The 22,373-nt window shown below is 38.2% G+C and overlaps 1 long non-coding RNA gene across 1 annotated transcript in view; it reads left to right on the forward strand.

Moving 5' to 3' along the window:
• Positions 1-17,524, forward strand: part of LOC110354538 (uncharacterized) — a 33,634-nt gene extending 16,110 nt beyond the window's left edge. Inside the window, exons 2-3 of the long non-coding RNA XR_002406638.4 lie at positions 6,923-7,027; positions 15,623-17,524. This is a non-coding gene — a long non-coding RNA (uncharacterized lncRNA). The remainder of the gene's footprint in view (positions 1-6,922; positions 7,028-15,622) is intronic.
• Positions 17,525-22,373: the final 4,849 nt, after the last annotated feature.

Consider the following 22,373-nt stretch of genomic DNA (forward strand, 5'->3'; position numbering starts at 1 on the left):
CCAAACTCATTTACTTAAGGAGTTTTGTCACTGTGATCTGGAGATTGTAACCTGGAGGCTTTACAGTTTTTGTAAAGATTTGGTCCTATGAATGCTTCCTGTCTATGACTTCAGTGTCATGGGATGTGGTCTGATAAGTATTACATTACAGCCCTTAATTTTGTAGACTCTGACTGTTCCAAGCTTTTGAAATATGCACACACTGAGTTTTTGAAATATTCAGATCTAGACTGAAATTTCAGATGATGACTTTTCCTGAACAGGGACTAAAAATTATTTTAAAAGTATATCCCATGGAGTTTTTAATGTACTTTTAAACTTTATTTATTTATTTATTTATAAAGAAACTTGATAGTATTTTTGGAAAGCCTAAACTGATCAGTATCACCAGGATAAATAAAATGATAATTAGGTTAAAAACAAACAAACAAACAAAAAATGAATATTATGGTAAAAAGGATTTTAATTTTCTGACTGCTCATTAGGAAACAAGAAAGTCTAAAGATATGTTTTCTTATAAAACAACACATGAAAGCGTTTGATACCCTGTGCTTCCCTGGAGGTTGTGGTTGATCTTATGCTGTTACTTAAATCATTAAACAAGTTGTTCACCTTTTTCAATATTCTCTCTACAGACTACCTGGCTATATATAGGCCTTTAGCATAACCAGAGAAAAGGGGTGATATTTAAGAGGTCTTTTCCATAACTATTTCAGGCAGCCAGCCCATTTACTGGGCCTTTGGGGAGTTTAGAATTGCTGAAGTTATTGTAATGTAAGTGAAAACCTAGCAGCCACAAAGTCTAGGTCCAAAGCAGGTGACCAAAGCATGCTGATCAATATGCATAGGTGTTCTGCACTTAGTTTTGCACAGCTGTGAAACCTTATACATGAGACAGGATGCAAGGAAGAGCAGAATCTGTCCTAACTGCTTTATGTGAGGAGACATAAGTAAACCTGGCAGCTGTGAGTGGAGTAGTGGGTTCATCCTAAGCATTGTGGCAGTCATCATTCAGACAGTATAAAACCTAAGTAAAGACTTATTAGGATGCTGAAAGTCTTTGTGGAGCTTTGCATGAGATGGAAGAGCTAAGACCTGTATGGTGGCCAAATATCAATGAGATAATTATTTACCACATACCTTAATTCGTCTTGCAGTTGTTCTTCTCTCTCTGTCCTTATGTACTGTGTACTGTTGCTAGGTAAAGTGGTTGTTATGTTTCACCCCAGTGGGGAATTGTGGAAGTGATAACTGCGGAGTAGCATTGTTGGCTAATAAAACCATAATTCTAAAATGAGCCCTGTTTTCTCCAGCTTATTACTTTTTCAGAAATTCTTCCTTTGGGATAAAAAACTGTTGAGTCAGTAAGGGATAGGGACAAGTGAAGGTTTAGATACTAAATGACTCTGTTCAAGGGATATCACCTACCAAAGAAGTCATTCCCTTTCTAATTCATAGCTTCCCAGGATAACCTGCTTGTCCTTTTTCTTTACCTGGAATGAGCTGTGCAGCTGCAAAGGAGAGTTAGGATCTACTGGGGAAAGATGCCCCCAGTGATAATCACATAGAATAATATATTGGAAAAATAATATTTTTTTTATTTTTATTTTTTTTTGGTGTTGTTGGCATTGTTGGTGTTTTGCAAGATCTTCAGAAATTCTACCTCACATCATGAGTTTAGCATTTTTGGTTGGATAGTAGTAAATACTGGGAAAATCGTTAAGTACAAATTCAGATGCTTAAAGCAGTAGTGGGTCTAAAACTTCTGCATACAACTGAGTATCTAGATGCTGTTTACTAACAATACCAAAAATACTGAAGATTGCCTCTTTCATTTACCGTTATGAAGAATCATTACCAACTTAATATGAACAAGTAGAGTTAAGATGAATGAGTGGATGACACCAAGCTATGTGGTGCGGTCGACACGCTGGAGGTAAGGGATACCATCCAGAGGGGCCTGGACAGTCTTGAGAGATGGGCCTGTGTGAACTTCATGAAGTTCATGAAGTGCAAGGTCCTGCACCTGGGCTGGGGCAAACCTAAGAACAAATAAAAACAGAGGAATGAGGGCAGCACTGAAGCAAAGGACTTGAGGGTGTTGGTGGATGAAAACCTGAACATGATCCAGTAAGGTGTGCTTGCAGTCCAAAAAAACAACTTTATCCTGGGCAGCACCAAAAGAATCGTGAGCAGCAGGTAGAGGGAAGTGATATAAGTATTTAAGGGCTAGGCTGGATGGGGCTTTGAGAAACCTGATCTAGTGGAAGGTGTCCCTGCCAATGGCAGGGGGGTTGGAATTACATGGTCTTAAGGTCCCTTCCACAAAACATTTTGTGATTCTAATAAGAAGCAGCCAGCTAGAGATGAGAAACAAAGAGAAATTAAAATGGAGGCTGTTTCTCTCATTATAGATAAGAGAAGATCAGGTGCAGCTGAAAAGAGAAGGCATTTAAAAGGAAAAGTCAAACATAAAGATAAATAATTTATATAAATTACAAGAGCAAAAGAGGTGAATTTATATTTCAAAAATTAAGAAAAAACGCACCCCCAAATACTTTTACTGTCATTTGTAAAGTGAATTGATATTTTGTGAGTTCTAAAAGGAAGGACTGCTCATCTTGAGACAGTTTTCCACTTTGTTATTCGTATGTCTTAGGTGTTAAGAACTCAAGAGCCTCTGGACATTCAACAGTATTCCCAATGACCAGCTAGCGTGTTTGCAAATACCTATTTGTGGAGCACCCACTACTACAAACTGGTTTTAATTTGGTCCCACTTCTGATAAATTGTGTGCATCTCATCATTTTGTTGTATAAACAAATTGTGTGCATCTCGTCATTCTGTTGTATAAATATTGCTTCTGTGTCAGCAGCTTAACCTTGCATAACTGGAGGAAGGCAAAACAGTATTCATTCATAAACATGGCTGAAACTCCTTAGTATTTCTTTATCATCAACTGTAGATGGGTTGTTTTTGATTGCAAAGGACTCAGGGATGTTAGAGATGGATTGAACAGGCAGCCCAGACACATTGCTTAGGTTGACTACAATCCCAGGGGAATACTGGTGGGCCTAGATGGATAACTAGATAGACACAAGGCAGTAGGAAAGACTGACCTGAGAAGACTGATAGCAGGTGCTATGTATAGGTGCCTGCTGGTGCAGGAAACTATTTTAATAATTAATGATGCCCATAAAACACGATGTGGCCCTATTACAGCACAGGAAAAAGTAATTATACAGGTTATGCTGCAGTATATTGATTGACTGACTTGATATATAATTTGGGCTTTATCCTTTGAGAAGTGTTTTATGTGGCTGTATTTAAAAATAAAGAGTTATGGTTGTGCTTTTGCCCACTATGGAATTTATAAATTATACAGCTTTCCAATTCCATTAAAAACCTAGTATCAGAAGAGAACAAAACTTTAAAACAGATGGAGAATAAAAAGGTGAAAAGATCCCTAAAACCTGATGTTTGCTACAAATCTTGGATAGGATGCAGGGCCATTTTCATAGCTCTGACCCTGACTAATTGCATAGCCTGTATACCCTTTGCTTTTATCCTGGCCTGGTTCTGTTAACTGAGTAACTGTTTTGTCATTTATTCATTTCTTTATATTTTTTTTTAAGTTTGAAAAAAGAATTCTGACAAGTGCCTGCTTCTCCCCCCCCCACCCCCCCCGTGTTATTTGCAAACCTGCTTCTCAGTAGCTGTGAGTATACTTTTTTTTTTGTTTGCTTTGGTTTTTTTTCCTTATGGGAACAGTCTAGAAATTAGCTTTGGAGTCCCTTGAATAGTGTGTGTGGATCATTATCTATATAAGTCCCATTTAGTTTAATTGAGCTCAATTTAAACTTAAGTATGTTGTCTTGAAAATTGTTTTCCAGAACTGTCCTCAGAGTATCTTGGAAAGGATTCCGTGCCTGAAGAAAATAATGTTCCTAAAGCTCTCCCTATGTAAAGCTAACATGACATTTAACCATTTCCAGGGCTTTTTTCCTACTCAGTACAAAGTTATAAGGAGCTACTTTTCTTAAGAGCATCTTGGCTATCATAATGAGCAGGTTCAGTTTGTTTGCTTCAGCCTGGAGCAGAGTTAAAGCACAGTCTGCTTCAAGGAACAAGCTAATTTTCCTTTCTCTGTAAATAAAAATAAATAAATAATAATAAAATAATAAAATAATAAAAAAAACGCTGCATAGGAGTTGTGTACATTGCTGTCTTTTGTATGTAGACAAAAATGAAGACATACCTAGGCTAATATTAACCCAAACATACCAATATAAATACTGCCAGAATACTATTTAGCATTGTCTACAGAATCTGAAGAGGGAGAGGCTGTTAGTTAATATTGCACTTACTTTTTTATAGTAGCTACACCTCAAAGAGCTCTCTGGGATAGAAGTTGAGATTATTCCCAGGAGCCACTGTCCTGGCTGTGACAACATGAGAAGCACGTTCTTTGTGCTTTTTGTTGAAATCAAGCATCATGATGTGGGTCCGATGCTGTCTTCTGCCCTTTATGAAACCTGCAGTGCTTGTACCTTTGAGCAGGTGAGTAAAGCCAGCCCAAACTCTCTTTTCTAGTACAGGAGCAAAACATTTGTAACAGGAATGTGTTATGCCATGACAGGTAAAATAAATAAATAAATAAATAAAGTATAAAAAAATGTGAGAGAGAGAAAGGAGCTGGGTTAAAGTGAGGCTGTTGCACAGATGGCCCCTAACACTTTTCTGTTAACTAGGCAAGTGACCCCTGAGAGTTGTGTTGGGCACCTCTTGGAATGTAGCATGGTGCCCCACTCTTACCCACTTTTTGGCTGGGTTTCCTTTCCATTGAAAATAAAGTATGTGTGAATTGGATTTGGACAGTGTATGGTCAGCACTATTCCCCCCATGAAATAGCAAACCCCTAGAAATTGGAAAGAAGACCTTTGTCTAATAAAATAGACTATGTTAGAAGTACAGAACATAGCTATAGACTCATTTGGTTTCTTTTGTAATGAATGATATGAAATAAATGGGTTTGATGAAGTTTGTCTGAACTACTTTTTAGAGGTGCCTCTCTCACTGAATATAAAAGGAATCTGGGCAATTGAGCTCTTGCCCTTTAGGTAGATGATCTGAGGCCAGAGAGTTCTTCTGTAGGGTCTGAGAAAGTGCTCTGTCCTTTAGATAGCCTCAGGAATCTGAAGACTTAAAGTGTGCCAAAAGGCCTAGATCCCAGGAAAGATCCCATTATACAGAAGGAGTAGGAAGAGTGTTCAACTCACTGGTTTTTGAACAGGAGGCAAAAAAAGAAAACAGATGCAGTATTCACTGAAATTGTGTATAAATTGTGTCTTCCAGAGACAAAATAAATAAAAACTGTTTTAACTTGCTAGTGGTGTGCTGCTGTGCAATCTTTTGTGATATAAGCTTTTAGCCAGAAGGGACAGGAAATTAATCAATTCTAGCATGCGAGTGTCAGTAATTGTTTTTCCTAATATGAATTTGAAATGAAATGTACTGCAAAGAATGTTTCAGTTATGGGAAAGATCAATCCACTCCTGAGGCCCCCATCCTTGTTAATAAGTTGCTTCCTTGCAAATAGAATCTCACTGATCCTTAAAAAATCCAAAGGCTTGTGCTTTAAAAACATTGATGCTGCTGCAGGCAAGGTGATTGCAGCCATTAGTTCCTCTTTATGTCAGGGGAGGATCTGGCATCAAAAACCCAGAGGATTCCTAAACTGCTTTGCCAATGCTTTTAAAACAAAAGTCCTTATTGCCTTCACAGGAGCAAAATCGATAAAGTGGGAAACTTCCCCTTCATTAATCTGTCTGATGAATCAGAAAATCAAAGTAATTGTAAATGAGAAATATTGCCTAATTTTCTTATTTTTGAAGTGTTTTACACCCTGAATTCTTGGTTCATGTTTCATACATTCTTCTTGGTAGCCTTGAAGACTGAGGTGGAAGATTTCTAAACTGTGATCGTGTAACTCTATGGCTTCTTTTTTACTCATCTGATGTTTTAAGTGGTATCAAAGTTGTTTATAAAATGGATGTCTAGCTTTTCTGAAGCAGAGCCAACCATTTCAAACCAAACAGATGTGCTGTTAGTACTAACCATAATTATTAAATGATAATTGCATTGCCTTAAGCTTTAGTAATGTTTAAAATAGAAGTTGTTAGGAAATCTCCCAAGAACAAAAAAATACTTCTCATATAGAGAAAGTCTTAATGCTGAAGTTAGAATACAGAAAGACAAATATCCAACTGATCCATACTTAGAAAAGTCAAAAATGCACAGGTGATTCGCTGCTGCTTTGCCCTAGTTTATTTGAGCTAACAAAATGGAAAAGGTCTTTAAGTGGCTTCAGGACATACTGTCTGTGTTTTTGCAGTTTTAAAGCAATTCTTGAGAGAAAAATGTCTCCAAGTATGTGGAGGAGAATAGAAATGAACATGAAATGCAACATGTGTTTCTCAGAGAAATATGATCGCTTGCTACTTCTTTTGTTTATCTGAGAACAGACAGTACCATATTGGAAAATTACTAAAGATGGAGAAGTTGGGTCAAGAATAAAAATTCTTCCTTGCAAAAAAAGAACGTGTTTCAGAGCAACGCCAGTTCAGTGAACTTCTGCTGAATTTAGAGAGGAATTCTGGACAGTTGTGCTGAGATTCTTGGTGGATCTTCCTGGATCAGGATGAACTGAAGAAATTGAGCTTCCTGACCCTGAGGCTCTGGGAGCAGTTCATGTAGGAGAATGCAGGGGCTAAAGATCCCACATGCACATGTCAACTGCTCATTTACTCTGTTTCTTATCACATTCTTTGTGTTTGCAAGTGGTAGTGAAACTGACTGCCAAAATGTTACATTTGCTATTTAACATTGCTGGCTTTAACAGATTTTATATGTTTGCTTCCAGAACTGCAGTGAGAGACTTGAGTAATGAGGATACACCCCCATCACCAGTTCAGTTTTGCCTCACTCTTCTCCCCTGCCTTTCCACAGCCTTTATTACTAGCTGAAGGTAATTTTCTTTCCTGCCCTTCACCTTCTTTTCCATCTGCTTAGAGTCACAGCCTTGCTTTTTCTTCCTAAGAGCCTCATCTAGTTGCTGCATGTTAGTGATAGGGATTTTAAGTGGCTGGAGAGAGCTAAAAGAGCAATGGAGTGGGGAAGGGGGAAGCTGGCTATGACAGAGAAGGCAGCACATGATACTTTGCAATGATTCTTCACTGTGGTGGAGAATCCCTCCTCCTACCCTTGGACCTCTTGCCATGGCTACAAGCTCTATCCTTTTGTCAAGGAAGAAATGCAGGCTATAAGGCCTATCTCTCACTCACAGCTTTACTGCCTAGCCTGTCATAGTGAACCACCTTGCAGAAAGGAATTTTACAGATGATTTCAGAGCACTGGGAATAGGTTGCATTGTGACCCCTCTTCATCACCAGAGACATATCTCTGTGGGCATATGGGAACAAGTGTAAGCATTTTCTTGGTTTTATGGTCCACTAGCTACGTGGTTTAATAAGCATGAGCTGTGATCTAGCAAGTGTTTAGTCACCTGTAGACAGCATCATCTGTAGGCAAAATGAACTTCAGTTCATCTGCCATCCTTCCATGTAGAATGACCAACATTAGTACCATTCGTTTTCCTTCTAATTTAGCTCAGAGGGTGAAAAGGGGAACCTTAAGAGCTGCTAGAACCCTGTCACCATGAAGAATCTTTTTGGCATTAACACCCATGCATCTCAAGAGAGAGATTAAGTCCAAGTGTTTGAGAAAACATGTTTAGGGTCAGACAGATGGGTGTGTTTATCACTCTTAACATGATGCATTGGGAGCAAATAGAAATATTGTGTTCCATGCGACAATTTTGCCTGATGTATGACAGGATTCTGTTCCATCATGGGGGAAACAGAGCATCTCTGAGCAAAATGTAGTGCCTGGAAAACAGCTGTTTGCACAAAATAGATCTCTGTGTCTTGCCATGCCTGTAATTAGGAATCTGCACAGACCAGTGTATCAAGAAAGATGTTAACAACACAAACTAGAATTTGGCTTCACATGTGCAACATCTTAAAGTTTTGTCAGACTTATTTTTAGTTTGGAAGAATAGATGTGATTTTGTATCTTCCATAGGGGTGAGTGTAATGGGTGCCCTGTGACTACTGTTTCCCTCTGTAATGTGGTACACGAGCCCCAACCAACACTTTCTTATTCAGAGCTTCAAGAACAAGCCAAAATGACAAAAACATTACATTAACAATACATCTGAAATTCAATGCTGTTTAATGACTGTTGTTATGATCACAAGCCTCTGGTGGTTATTTCTGCCTGTCTTGCCTATCTTAGATTTTATTTCTTTGATTAATCAAGACTTGTGAGGATATTATGTGTGTAGCCTACTTGTTTGTACTCCTTGCAACCTTACTGGGTTTTCTTGTCAGATGCTACTTCTTCCCCACCCTCCCCAACAGCCTGAGACCAGGTTTGGAGTGTGGCAAATCCTGTGGCTTCCAAAAAATGTTGATATTGCCATTAGAACAGGGCCATAAAAACATAGTAGTTTTCATGGCTATTGGTAGCAACTAATTAGTAATTTATGCCCAATTTGAAGCCCAGTTTAATTGTTTAGCCTCTCTTTCTCCACAATTTTACCTAAATTGCTTCAAAAAAAAAAAAAAAATCAAAGTGAATAGGTAGATTTCAGCAGAACATATCTGGGACACGGCTGATCCTGACCTCTAGGTTTGCAGTAGAAGAGGCCTTCTGTTAAAAGTAAATATGGAGTAAAAGTAAGAGTGGCACGTGCTTGTGAGAAGCACACAAAGAAGACCAAACTCATTTTTTATATTTTATTTTTTTTTTCAGAAATTTTCCTACCTTGCCTGCATAACTAAACATTCATTGAATCGGGAAAGGACTCTGACACAGTGAGTGTCCTTTCCATCATGAGAGTCCTGAAAATCAAACAGAAACCTTTCTCTCTTGCTGTCTTAAGAACATATTTTTGGGGTAAAAATAGTGTTGATAGAAGAGGTTAACAAACCCCACTACAAGTACAATGCAGCCAGGAGCAAGGACTCAGCTCACGTAAGCAACAGCAGACTTGCTTCCACCATTACAGTTTAATCATTCCTGCAGTTTCAACAAAAAGGGCCTAAGACTACCATGTAAGGATTTGGTTAAAAAGGGTGTTTCGTCTGAACTGAGCATGCATGTTAGCAGAAATTACAAACTGGTACTTGTGACTTCACTCAGAGTTATTGAAGCCAGGCTGAGAAAGTGTAGTGATGAGGAAAGTTTTCTCTCAGTATGTAGTATATATGTGTGGTGTTGAAGATGAAGGGCAGAAAGAGTTTCTGAATTATGGCTGCTTTTTACAGGTAGCAGTTCTGACTCAAGCATATTTTCCTTTAGGCTAACATGCTAAGGGGGTTGTGTGCCCTGATCTTTACCTGATCTGACTTTAGGACTATGCGTGTCCCACTAGTGTTAGTGGGAAGAAGCACTTTGAGCTGGACTGAAGACAGTGTAGCAGAAGCAATCTAGATGTGATCATAAAAAAACTGCATGCTATTGGTGAAATGGTGCTTCCATCAAGCTGGCCTGTTGGTTTAGAGATAGCTCACACTTTGCTCCTCCAGTGCTTCCCACCTGATGGTGGTCCACTGATGCTCCTTGGGACACGTGGTCCATGAAATTACTGGAAGAGCTTTGTTTTCTTAAATTAAATGTGCATTTCTCTATCAAGCAGTGAGGGGAATTCAAAGTAATGAAAGAACACTTGGTTTTCTCTATTTTTAATGTGTTATAAAGCAATAATTCCAACAATAAAATGAGCTGTTGTGATGCAAGAAGAGTCACAAGATTTCTTAGGTTAAAAGAGGCTGAAAAACACCATTCAACTCCATTCTGTTGCAAATGGCTTGTATATTATATCTTCACAGACAGAAAATGCATTTTTAAGCCTAAATCTGAAAGAGAAGGAGTGACTAGATAGTTGAAAAGACCTCTTTGTAAAGTTTGTAACAAGGAAGAGCACCACTTGGAAAACTTTTTGACAGTTTAATTTTAGTGTTAAGGATGATACAAATCTAAATGCAGAGTGGCAGGTTGGAGCAGGAACAGTGACACTCTGTGAGCCATTTCTGACTGTCCTTAGTCCTCTTATCATTTTCCACTGAGCTGTCAACTCCTGTGGCATTGAACTATCATTTCCAGAAACTCTGGTTTGGTGAAAAAGTAGCCACTCCTTTGAAGGAGAAAAGGATTTCTGCCAATAAAGAGCCACAGAAAATCACTATTTACCTCAATCTAATTTGCTGCTAGGGCTTTTTTTTCCCAAGCTACTTTTTTTAGTGGAGTGTGTGATTAGTGAGGAAACAAAGTTTACTTACATATACTGATTGCATCATTGCTGTATACCAGGAATCCCCAAGGCTCTGGCAAGGCTCTCAGTGAAACAGCAGTCTTTTCTGAATGGCTTGCATTTCTTCTGCCATTAATTCTCCTTTAGCTTTTTCTGCTTGTCTGTTTCTCTTTGCTCATCTGGTAACCTAAACTAACATTATTTGCCTCCCTCAGGTCTTTTTGATTTTAGGTTTTTCCCTGTGATTAGCCATCTGTGTCAAGAGTAAAACTGAAACAGGTTTACAGTATTGCTAGTGCAAAGGTTGCTCATGTAAAAACAAAAATCTAGCTTCCCAATTCATTGACAGCTTCACGGAAATTTGCTTTTTAAGGAGGTTACTTGCAACACTTTTTGCTCTCCCTTTGCACCTTTCCTCTCAGTTTTAACCCGAATGTGTCTTCTGGTGCTGTATCTTGTGGATTAGTGCACCCCATTGAAGAATGTTACACATTAAATCATGAGGACATGATGACATTTAGGCACACTTGCACAGATCCTGCAAAATGATAAGGTCTAAGAATCTCCCTGTTTATAACTGTTTATAATTTTGAGCCAGTAAATGGCATTTCTATTCATTGTTTATCTGTTGTCAAATTACAGTGGCTTTTTTTTTTTTAATTTTTTTTTTTTTGCCATTGTCTGTAGTATCCTATGACTGCAAGTGACCAGTAGCCTTCCAATCTGTACTCGAAAGGTAAAGTAGAAAAGGAGGAAGTGTCTTATTTTATTGCAACTTTCTGAAGTAACTTTGAAGTAAAGTAACATTATAATAATAAGAGCTTTTATAGATAATAGAATTTTGCTTTCCACTTACTAAAATTCAAATACATAAAACTATTCCATTCATCCTCATCCATGTTGTTAATCTTACTCTCAGTCTGGACTGACTGGTATACAGGCAATGCTGTTTACATATTTAGATAGGTATTATGAGAAAGTAAATGAAAAGAAATAGTGGTAGGCTTGATGCCTCTGACACTAATACACAGGTAAGACACTCAGAATAAAAGGTACCACAGCTGACAGGAAGATTCGGTCCAAGTCAGGTATTAGATTGAGACTGTACATGAGTCTATCACTCATCATACCTGGTAATTGGCATGTATCTTTTATGCTGTTCAAATTGGGTTAGTACATCCCTCAAACACTATAGGTCTGGTGAATGGTCTCTGCTCTTGCTGTGTTCAGGCTTTCAGTTCTCTTCCTGGTATCAGTAGCAGGGAGAAAACTGTCTAAAGGTCCTGCACAGCCTGACTGGCAGTGTATTTGGCCCAGGATGCCACTGGGCCATGCAAACCTACAGGTAGTTTTGTTGTTGTTGTTGGCTCTTCCTCTAGAGGAGGTTCAGTGGATTTCCTCTTCCCAATCTTATTAGTTTTAAAAGTCCTGAGTGGGAGACCTTAAGAAAACCTTTGTTCAAGATCCTGGCAATGGCACAGGTAGCCTGCAGCACTATGTTCGTGGTCTTAGCTGGAGAGATAGACATGAGTGTGGATTAATGGCAGAAAGGATGAGTGACAGAAAGAGGTCCTGAAGGGTACAGGACATCAGCAGAGCACCTACCTCTGTATAAATTCAATCTCCATCTTTAAGCAATTTACTGCTACTACATGTCTGAAAACGGCTGCCCCATCCCCATGAACTCCCTAGAGGGCTCCTAACCCCTGCAGAGTACTGTGTTACTGTTGCAGAATAAATACATTTTATTTCTATTTGCATAACTTGTAGTTAATATGTAAATATTTTAGTTTACTGTGCAGGACTATCCAATTATTTCCTAATCAATTAACACTGCCAGCTTTCCTGCCTTAAACTGAGGAGCCCATCCTACATAATTGCAGCCTAATGAATCTCATAATATTCTGTGTCTTGGCCCCAAACTTTCCTACTTTGCCCTCAACTCCTGTGTCCTCTGATGTTCAGGGCAGAATATCAGCTTGGAATAGAAAAATAGCACAAAATATATGGAAATTGGAGGAGGTGATGGATCCAGGGGTATAACAGCTTTCTATTGCTTACACTTACTGAAGAAGGAAATAAGCAGGCCAACCCCAAAATCGTCAGTGCTTGAAAGTCTAGCACCAAAAACTGCACAAGTTGGAAGGATGGTATTGCAGTACAGTGATGCTCAGGGCAGGGAGCACTGAATACTGAAGGAAATAGGAGATCCACAGCAGATGCTGGAGTTGTGTCAGGCCCTACTGCTTTCTTGATGGGGTTGGTGAATTAGAGGATGACAGCTCACAGAGTTTCTGTGAGATGGTTCTACTTATGGCTGCAGCTGGGAATGTCATAGTGACAAAGATAATAAAATATTTAATCTAGAGGATGGTTTAGAACAATAAAAACAGAGGAAAATTGGCCCTAAATAGACTGAAACAGAAAATGGTTCTAACCCTTAGTGAAGAGGTTCTGGAGCAAGTCTCAAGGAGAGGCACTGAGGAGGGGGAAAAAAGGATGTAAGTAGTCCTGAGCAGGGTGTTGCTGCCATTTGGTGGATGCTGTAAGGTGTTGACAACTGGGTTAGCAAGGGACAAGGCTCTGAGGCAGGGTCTGGATTATCAACCAGTTTCCTGTGTTCTCATCTGTTTTTCTGGTTCTGATCCATTCCCAGTCAGGACAATAACAGTGATCAACCATTTCTAATGTTTAACAGGGTTTCTCACAAAGTACCTACATTATGAAACAGCTTCTGTTTCTTAGTCTTAGGCATCCAGTGCTGTAACAATATAATGTCAAGACACCTTAATAAGATCCTCTTTACTGTCTGACCCAGAATAACAATGGTCAATTCTGTTGTTTAATAAATGTTGGAGTAAGACCCTTTTCTTTCTATTTGCTAACCCAGCTTTGCTTCCAGGCAGGGAGAACAGACCTAAGTGGCCAAAAACATGGCTTGTGTCTGACATTCTTTGTGATATAATGTGACATTCTGAAATCTGCCATTCAGAGCTTGTGGAAATGCAAAATGATCCAAGTCTGGCTGCCCTGGAGACTCAAAGTACAAGTAAATATACCCATATTTGGATAGGATGTCAACAACTCCTATAAAAATTCAGGTGGTAAAACAGTTCAGTTTTTAACATGATTTCATATGTTCTTATATTTCTGAAATAGTTCTTTTTCTCAGTTGTGAAGAAAAAAAAAATCTGTATCCCTAGTCATTTCTCAGAAAATTACAAATTCAAGTTCCACCCATTTTAAGTAAATTTTGCATAAGTCAGGGAGACGCAGAAGCCTCCAGTAAGGCACTCAAATGCTGCAATTTCAGATAAAGAGCAAGACTTCTATCAACTCAATAAAAGTTAGTATTCAACAATAGCTTTTTTTTTTTTTTTGATCCACAATGTAATATGCCTACTGTGTCTAAAAAAATGGCTTATTTTAGCTCCAAATTGCCACTTGCCTCCTACTCAGTATTCTGACACTTGGGATTATTTCTGCCTCATCCTTGAAAGCTTTCCCAGTACATAATAAGCAAGTTGAAACTCATAACCAAAGTCCCGTCTTTGCATGACTTCATTCTTTCATGTTAAAAAACAAAAGCAATCCCCCCAAAATCTGTTCCTCTTTCCTGACCAAGGTCTATGTAGCTAGCTCCTTAATATGAGTGCTCAGATTTTTCAGTAGATAATTTATCAGTTAAATTGTATGTGTCACTCATAAAGTATGAGTGATCTATGCTGAAAGGTTAAAGCTCTTCTTTCCAAGAGCTCCATGGTATGAGCCTAGTCACCTTAATACCAGTTACTGTATAAAGTCCAACTGTTTTAATGCATCTGCTTCTGGCAGTGTTCTAGTAAACATATTTGTCATTCAGGCGCACCATATAATATTGTTTATTTTTGTTATCTCCAGATCTATGCCTCTACTAGGCTTTTGTGTTCTCATCAATTTTAAAACTTGGTTTTGCCTTTCATCCCTTTCTGAATTTTCAGAGAGAGTTTCCAGAGGTGTAGTTATGACAGCTCTTCATGTCTGGTACCTCAAGCCAAGACAATCTTAATGCTTCCCATATAAGAACAGAGGTGGGTGAGTTTAACACATCAGAGCAAAATCCAATTTTATTTGTTGTCCAGCATGCCCATTTTTTTTCAGAGATCCTTATAGCTGACTTGACTCTTCTAGCAGGATGATAAACCTAAAAGAGTTGTGTCTCTGAATTCAGAGAAGCTTAGGCATACTCATTTACAGTCATATGAATACACTTTAGTCTGCTCTCAGATAGTGCTACTGGTTTACAGAGCACAGAGCAAGGCTATCTCAGTCTGTCATAACAGGTAAAATAATCCTGAAAATTAAAAAATGTTCAAAATCTTAATGTTTCTACATTAAGGAAATGTTTTAAAGTAGCCATACTGCTATTTTTCATTCTGCCCACTCAAACTGTGAATGAAACAGTATCAGAAACTTTAATATGCTAATTCTCAGAATGATATGGCTGAGGAGAGATGAAGAGGAGAGAACAGTCCTATCCCTGTCCTTACAGAATTTAAAGACTCTTTCTTACATTTAGATAAATATAGATGCCATTAGGAAGTGTTTGGGATTTATATATATTTGTGTGTGTGTTTGTGTGTATGTGTGTGAACTGACAACCCTAGTTTTTGTAGTCTCCTATGAAAAGCTCAGCTTTAAGTCATCCTTTTTTTATTTTTATTTTTATTTTTTTCCTTTAATTCCTGGATTCAGAAATCTAAATAATTATTGTCCTTCTCCAACTACACTCTTCTTTTTTGAAGAGGCTGTGATTTCTAATGTAATAGAAGTGCTACATTTTTATGAGTTATGTTCTTTTTCTGTGCACGTATGGAAAGGAATGTACGGAACATCTGGGTGGATGTACAACCTGTTTTCTCAAAATTGGTGCATTTCCTTTTTTTAGAACTGTTTGCTTTTTCTTACTGTGTGTTTATCATCCAAATTAAATTTCATACCAATCACTTTTACATTTTTGTCTAAAGTAAAGATTCTGCAGAAATGTGCAGAAGTTTAGTATAATTTCTACTCTCTTTCAGCTTAGAAAATACACCTGAGGAAACTAAGTCTAGAAGCTTCCATATTTGATTGAGAGTCTGGGTTCTTTTTTCTGTTCCCTGGCTTTCAAGCAGTAAAAATCTCCCTGAAAGTAGACTACAAGAGCCAAGATTCTCTGTGGCAGAGATAGATGACTTCTCTGTACTTTATAACATTCTTTCTTCACAGGGAACTACCCTGAGAGATGGACCAATGCAAGAGGATGCCAACTCTCCACAGTCGATGGTACTGAGGCACTGGCAAAATCTGACTGATAGCAAAATCCTGCAAGTGCAAGAATTACTAGGATCCACAGCTGCCTATAAGGAGACTATCAGGATGAGTCTCTCTGGCTCAGCAACAGCACTACAATAACAGTCATCGCTATTCCTCTTGGTTGTCTCTGCACAAACCTCCCAGCACTGATTCTGGCAGGACTTGCTAGCCTGAGAATAACATAACAGGAATGCCTGGCACAAAGTCACTTTCATGGCTCTGCATGGGACTGATTTTTGTCTGTCAGGGCATATTAGCTCTGGTGTTGCCCAGAAGAGGCTGTACTGCTTAGCAGGCTATGGCCTGGAGCTACTTGCTAGTATGTGCTCCCGCTTTGCTCCTCACCTCCTCTTGACCTCCCACTAGATAAGCAAATTCTTTAGAGATCAGCATGTTATACAGTCCTGTCCTAGGCACTCACAAGGCAAGGAACAACTTCCTCACAGTATGGATCCAACCCAGGGGCTGTCTGCTTACTGGTAGCACTTTAGATATTCTTTTCTAATATCAAATTAAGAAAGACTGATATAAAATACTTGACACATTTACATAATTCGGTTTGCCTAGCTGAGTGTCTGTTATGTTACTTTCCTCTTCCTCCAGTCAAAATAAAGAATAAGAAAATTTTCAAGATGAAATATGCCCATATTTGAAGGCCTGTGAAGCTCTGTTTGACTTAAGCTGTGTTAAGATATCTCTCTCTAATCATTTACTCGCTGATGTTTTCAAACAGCAGAACATCACAGCCAATAAAAATATCCCACAGGACTTGGAAAAGGTCTGGGAACAATTCCATCCCAGAGAGGCAACTGTTGATGTTCCAGACCTACTGCAATTTGAGAGGATTTTTTTTTACCCATGGTTATACAAAGTGAGTGTTGAGCTCTGGTCTACCTTGCAGCCTATTGTGAATAAGAGGGAGTCAAATAACAATTAGTCTCTTGAGAAATGTTAGTTCAATTGAAACAATGACATAACTGGTAATGACAAGCACAGAACTGTATTTGGTCTTCTGCTATACTCACTCTTGCCATCAGTCATTTATATCTGCTTTTCTCTGTCACAATACCATGGCATGAGGACCAATCTTGTGGACTTAAGGTTTGCTATTTTGTTATTGTGGTCTTTCATAACAGAGCCTTGTTATTCTTTGCAGAACCTTCTGCTATAGGACAGTGGGGACTTGGAAGAAAAGTATGAGCAATGCATAGGCACAAGGTGGTGTCCTGATCCTGATGCACAGATTCTTGGTGAATAAAGATAGCTGTTGTGGGAGACAGATCCTTGAGATGAGTTTCTGAGAAAAAAAAAAAAAAAAAGAAAAAAAAAAAGGTGCGATGGGCTGAAATTATTTTTAAAATACGGATTTTGCTACTCCCTGAATTAGTTTGAATCTAGTTATATCCTAAAAAAATCCAGCCAGTGCCTGTAACTCTTATTTCCCAAGGGCTGTAGCAATTCTGGCCCTCTAATTAGGTTTTAAATTAAATAAGAATGAACACAGGTTGTGAAAAAAATCTAGTATGTGTGGGAAAGTATTGTTGTGTACCTTTTGGAGTCATATTGACATGTTTCCTTAATTGACAAAGGATTAATGTGAGAAGTGTGTTAGTTTAAGGGACTAACTAATCCAGATATTTTCTGGAAGAATAAATGATACTTTCCACTTTAACTAACTGAAGCCTCAGTGCACAGGTAACAGCCTTGTCACAGAGAACTGAAATTAGAGCAACCATGTTACCATGCTTATGGTTGTGACCTGAACTGAAACCAGACAATGGAGGCTGATTCTACTCATGTTTTTTTTTTTTTTTTTTTTTTATGGAAGTTTTTGGTCTAAAGTACTACTGCATATGCTTCACATACTGTTCTTCATGGTCAGAAAGAAGGTAATGAATGGAGGTCCGGGAGTTCACTCAGTAATTCCTTTTGGATAGTACAGCTCGTTGAGCTTAAAAAGAGTAGGGGAGTTCCAGGCATGACAGTTTCTGACAGCTCCACTTGTGTTTGTCACTTCAAGAGCATTGGATGTCAGTTCACAGGTGAACATTGAATAGTAGCTAATTCAGTGCTGAATCAATTTATAAAGCTTTGAAAATATTTGGGCCTTTGGAAAGGAAAAAGAGGAGAAAAGAAGGACCTTGAAAAATAAAATAAAGAAGAGGGAATTCTGTTTAGTCCCTGGCAGAATTAAGATTTCATTGTGTAAATTTGAAATGCAGATAAAATGTCCCCTTTTCTAGAAACCTGCTCATACTAAATCCCAACCATGTGCTTAAGTCTTACTGTTCTCACTGCAAATGAAGGATCACGAAAGGTCAAAAACTCAAGGAACTTGCAGAGAAGTGTTCTAATTAGTCACTTTCTGCATCCCCATGGCACTAATCTCTCAGTGACATTGAGGCAGGAGTCAAGTCTGTCCAGCAGCATCTCAAACCATCTGCTTCAGTATGGCTGGTTATGCTTCATTTATTTTGACTCCTCTGCATTCCATCTGACTTCCAAATTTGTCTTTGGTTCTGGTTATCCAAGTAAAACTCTAGACATGTGAGTGTATTCTGGTAATGACGCATACCTTTCCTGGTGATGATGTAATTTCTCCCATCATCCCAGTTTTGGGGTAGAATTTAGTCCTACCAGTCATTCACATGAAGCATTGATAACATCTGCTCATCCTATTTTTTTTTTTTCCTAGTCTTGTCTTTCTTCTCAAGGACCATCTGTTTCTGAATACTTGCACATTTCTGAAATGCCCCCATTCCCTTCAGTTTTTGTTTCAGAGTTTTATTCTTGCCTTTTCATCAAGCTCTGTAGATCTATTCTTCATTCTTCTTCTGATGTCTGCCTACCAAATTCCAGTCTTTCCAAAATCTCATGTTCCTGTGATTCTGTTGTGCCTTAATTCTCTTGTGGTCCCTTCCAACCTCGGCCATTCTGTGATTTTGTGATTCCTGCAGTGCCTTGCAGTGCGCTTTGTCTTTCTTATGCTCTCTGTTCCCAGAAATTCTCTTCACCACTACTCTTGAGACAACTGATCATAATGTTTTGGTCTAACAGTGACACTTGCAAAGTGTGTACGCTGACAGATCTCTCTAGGGTGAAGTGTAAACTATACATGCTGTTATATTCAGTGAACTTGTTTTGCTTCTTTTTTCCAGCTCTGCTAACTTAATGTAACTACTTGCTTGCCTAATCACTACTAAAAGAATTAGCAGCATTCCACAGGATGCAGAAGCTTTTTGAAGAAAAAAAAATAAAAATCTGTTCTTTGGAAATATTTTCAGAACTGCAAAAGTGACTGTTAAAATATGCTAGACATTCTCCTAATATAAGCTTGGGTAAGCAAAGAACTGGTGCTTAAAAATTTTAAATTTACCAGGAAGTTTGTTGTTCATTCTAAAAGCAGTGTTAAAAGCTGTCCATATTCTCCCATGAATCTTTTGATAGAGAGAAAAGCATATATTATCTGTTCTGCATTTCATATAGGTTTTGCTCTTCAGAGAGAAATGAGACTCTATAACCAAGCAGCATGTTTGTGATTCAAGAGAATTAGGGGTAGTTCTCATTGTAGCCTGAAACATGCTTTAAGATCTTTGGCTTGCCATGTGCCAGGTACAACAATAATACTGTCTTTGGCAACCAAATATATAAATATATATTATATATATTATACATATTATACATATTATATATATAATATATATTAATTATATATACTATATATATTATATATATTGTATATATTATATATATTTTTATATATGTGTATATATATGTATATATATGAAATATGTATTTTCCTGAACACAACTAAAATTTTACAGTGGAGAATCTTGTATAAAGCTTATAATTAAGAGCGCCCTATATAAAGAAAAGACACCGTAATTCTACTTCATCGTCAGGTAATTTTCTGGATGCATCCTAGTGCAAAAACCTGTCTGAATTACTAGTGTTCTTTTCCATTGGAAAAAATGCCATGAGATTAGTCACACACAGGAAGTACTCACAATGTTCATCTTTAGGGAATTAATTTAGATGATTAAGTCAGGAGCCTGGTCTCCTTAAACTCCCTCTGTATCAATCAGTGGAGGGGAAGGCTGCTCCAGATCTCCAGATGACAATTGGTAACATAAACTTAACTGATGTTTCTGCACTAGTTGCATCTGATAAAAAGGGGAAATCAGAACAGATTGTACCTACATTGCAGATTTTTTCTAGGACCACTTAAGCCCCTTCATGGAGCATGGGGCATGATGGTTTTGAAATATAAGTGTTTTTATTTATTTATTTATTTATTTATTTTATTTTTTCCCTATGTTCATTCCAAAGGACTTTTATGAGCTGTGATTGAATCATACATGAACCATACTGGTCCTTTAATGGGTACGTAGTGTTTTATGAGTGTTTGGTTGTGAACCAAAGTGGTAAAAAACGTGATGTGTACTGTCCAGGTAGAGTAGCCAAGGGTGAACCAATACTGGATTGTGACTTGGAGAAGTCTTGTAAGCTCACTGCAGAAAAAAATTTGGGAGCAATATGAAATATGCAAAATGAGTAACAGAACATTAGAGTGCAGAGGTAAACATCAAGATTGTTGGATTTTTTTTCCTTCTTTTTCTTTCTCTCTCTTTTACAAGGTAGCAACAATTGAATTAAACTGTTATCATTCTACATGTACTTTTTGCTAAGTACATTCTACATGTACTTTTGCTAAGCTAAAGTAGCTTTCCATTTGATTCTCCACTGGATCACTGAACACTAGACTTCAGCTCTGGGGTAAAATATTGCCCTGTTCTGGGTGGAATGATTAATGTGGAAAAATTACAAAATAGTGAGTAAGACAGATGGAAATATTACAGGATGGTTTCTATGTAGATAAACCAAGGTTTTGTTTCCTGTCTGCCAGATTCCCCTTCTCTGGACTCTTGGCTCTGGCTCACCTCTCTTCCCATCTGGCCATATCCTGATTTCCCTCTGGAGCTGCCAAGTTTCAGCCTAACACTGGGCTGAGACTTGAAGCTTTTCAACATTTCCAGGCTGACATCTGGAGTCATATTGGTGGGAGTAGATTCTTTGTGGATTAATGTCAACCTGATGGAAAGTTAATCAACTCCTTCCTTTTTTTCATACGTCTTTCTTGGAAGTGGAACCTTGCTATGCAGTGCCAGGGCTTGCATGAGACCTTGCAGTAAAGGCTTTTTACCAAATAGCATGGGGTAAGTAGCATCTACTAACACTTAATAACAGTTCTGAGAATGAGTGCCATTATAATGATGAGTTCTAAATACCTTTATACTGTAGCTCTTGACTGCTACAACCACTGTGGAGAACACTCCATTGTACTAAACGGGGAATGAAAATGGTCCCTGCTATGGGGAACTTTCAGTCCAAGTACAAGATGGGAGACAAGTGACTATTTCAAGCAGGTAGTGAAAAAGCATGCTAAAAATAAATGTGTGCTTTACTTTTAGACATTTTATTTCTCTTTTATTTAGCCAAGTACAAGGCTGTCAGTGGAAGGGTGTAAAAGTCCCAGCTTAGGGTCAACACAGTGTTTTTGATTTCCTTTAAGTAGCCGTGTTATTTGTATTCTTAAAAAAAAGCCATTCTGAACAATTCTGTTCTTTGCTGTCCTGGCTTCAGAGTGTAACTTTCAAATTAGTAACTGGAGAGGGGAAAAGTTGGGGATGGAACAACCACTAAGGTCTAAACATTTTTGGAAGCCTAAGCAGAATTTTTAATAGTGGTTCAGTATCTTGTTGACTCTTCAGTGTTCCATGCTTCAAGTACAGAAACATGACAGCAAATTCAGATTGGATCAAATTATTTTACTTACTCTTTCCATTCTCTTCGTTCAGAATTCTACTACTCATACATCTCTCCTATTCTGCTTCATTTCTTTCCCTTTTCTTTTCCCTTCCCTGCTTCTTAGACCTAGTTTTAGAATGCTGTTTTGGTCATAATTGGTCTAGAAAGAACTTTTCTTCTCCATAATCTCTATGCTTTACAACATATTGACACGGACATCTCCCACCCCTAACTCCCCTAGAGGTTTTCTTCATTGCATTTTGCCTGAAATATGTGAGCAAACATTTAGTGTGTCAGAGAGAGGGTCTATCATTCCTTTGCTCTGTGAGAGTCACACTTTATCCATTCAGCAAAGAGTATGTCAACGGAAAGAAATTGCATCTCAGTTTATGCAGAAAAATAATAAACTGTTTACAAAGATAAACCTGTGGTAAGTGATGTTCATTTATTTAAAAGATACCTTGCGTTTCCAATTAACTTAATTGTGAACACTAGCATATTATAGACCAGATGGGGTTCTTGAGGATATGTAATGGTGAATGTGTGTATAATTTAGGAGGGAGAAGAAATACATTATCACCTTTTCATAGAGGGGGAAAGTGGGAACATGGAAACTATATTCTCTGCTTAAATCCACATTACTAAGTTTCCATCAGAGCTGGGAATTTTCAATGTCTTACACTCCTAGTTTTGTACTAATATGCCTTTACAGGGATTGTAATAGATAGACTAATGGATGAAGAGATGATGGTTGTTTAGCCAGGTTCTCTGGAGACTTCTGGAGGTTACCTGGTCCAACACTCTGCCCAAGCAGGGACACCTAGAGCAGACTGCCCATGTCCTGGTGGCTTCTGAA

The sequence above is a fragment of the Anas platyrhynchos genome, chromosome 1 (genome assembly GCF_047663525.1).
Source record: "Anas platyrhynchos isolate ZD024472 breed Pekin duck chromosome 1, IASCAAS_PekinDuck_T2T, whole genome shotgun sequence".
Lineage (NCBI taxonomy): Eukaryota > Metazoa > Chordata > Aves > Anseriformes > Anatidae > Anas > Anas platyrhynchos.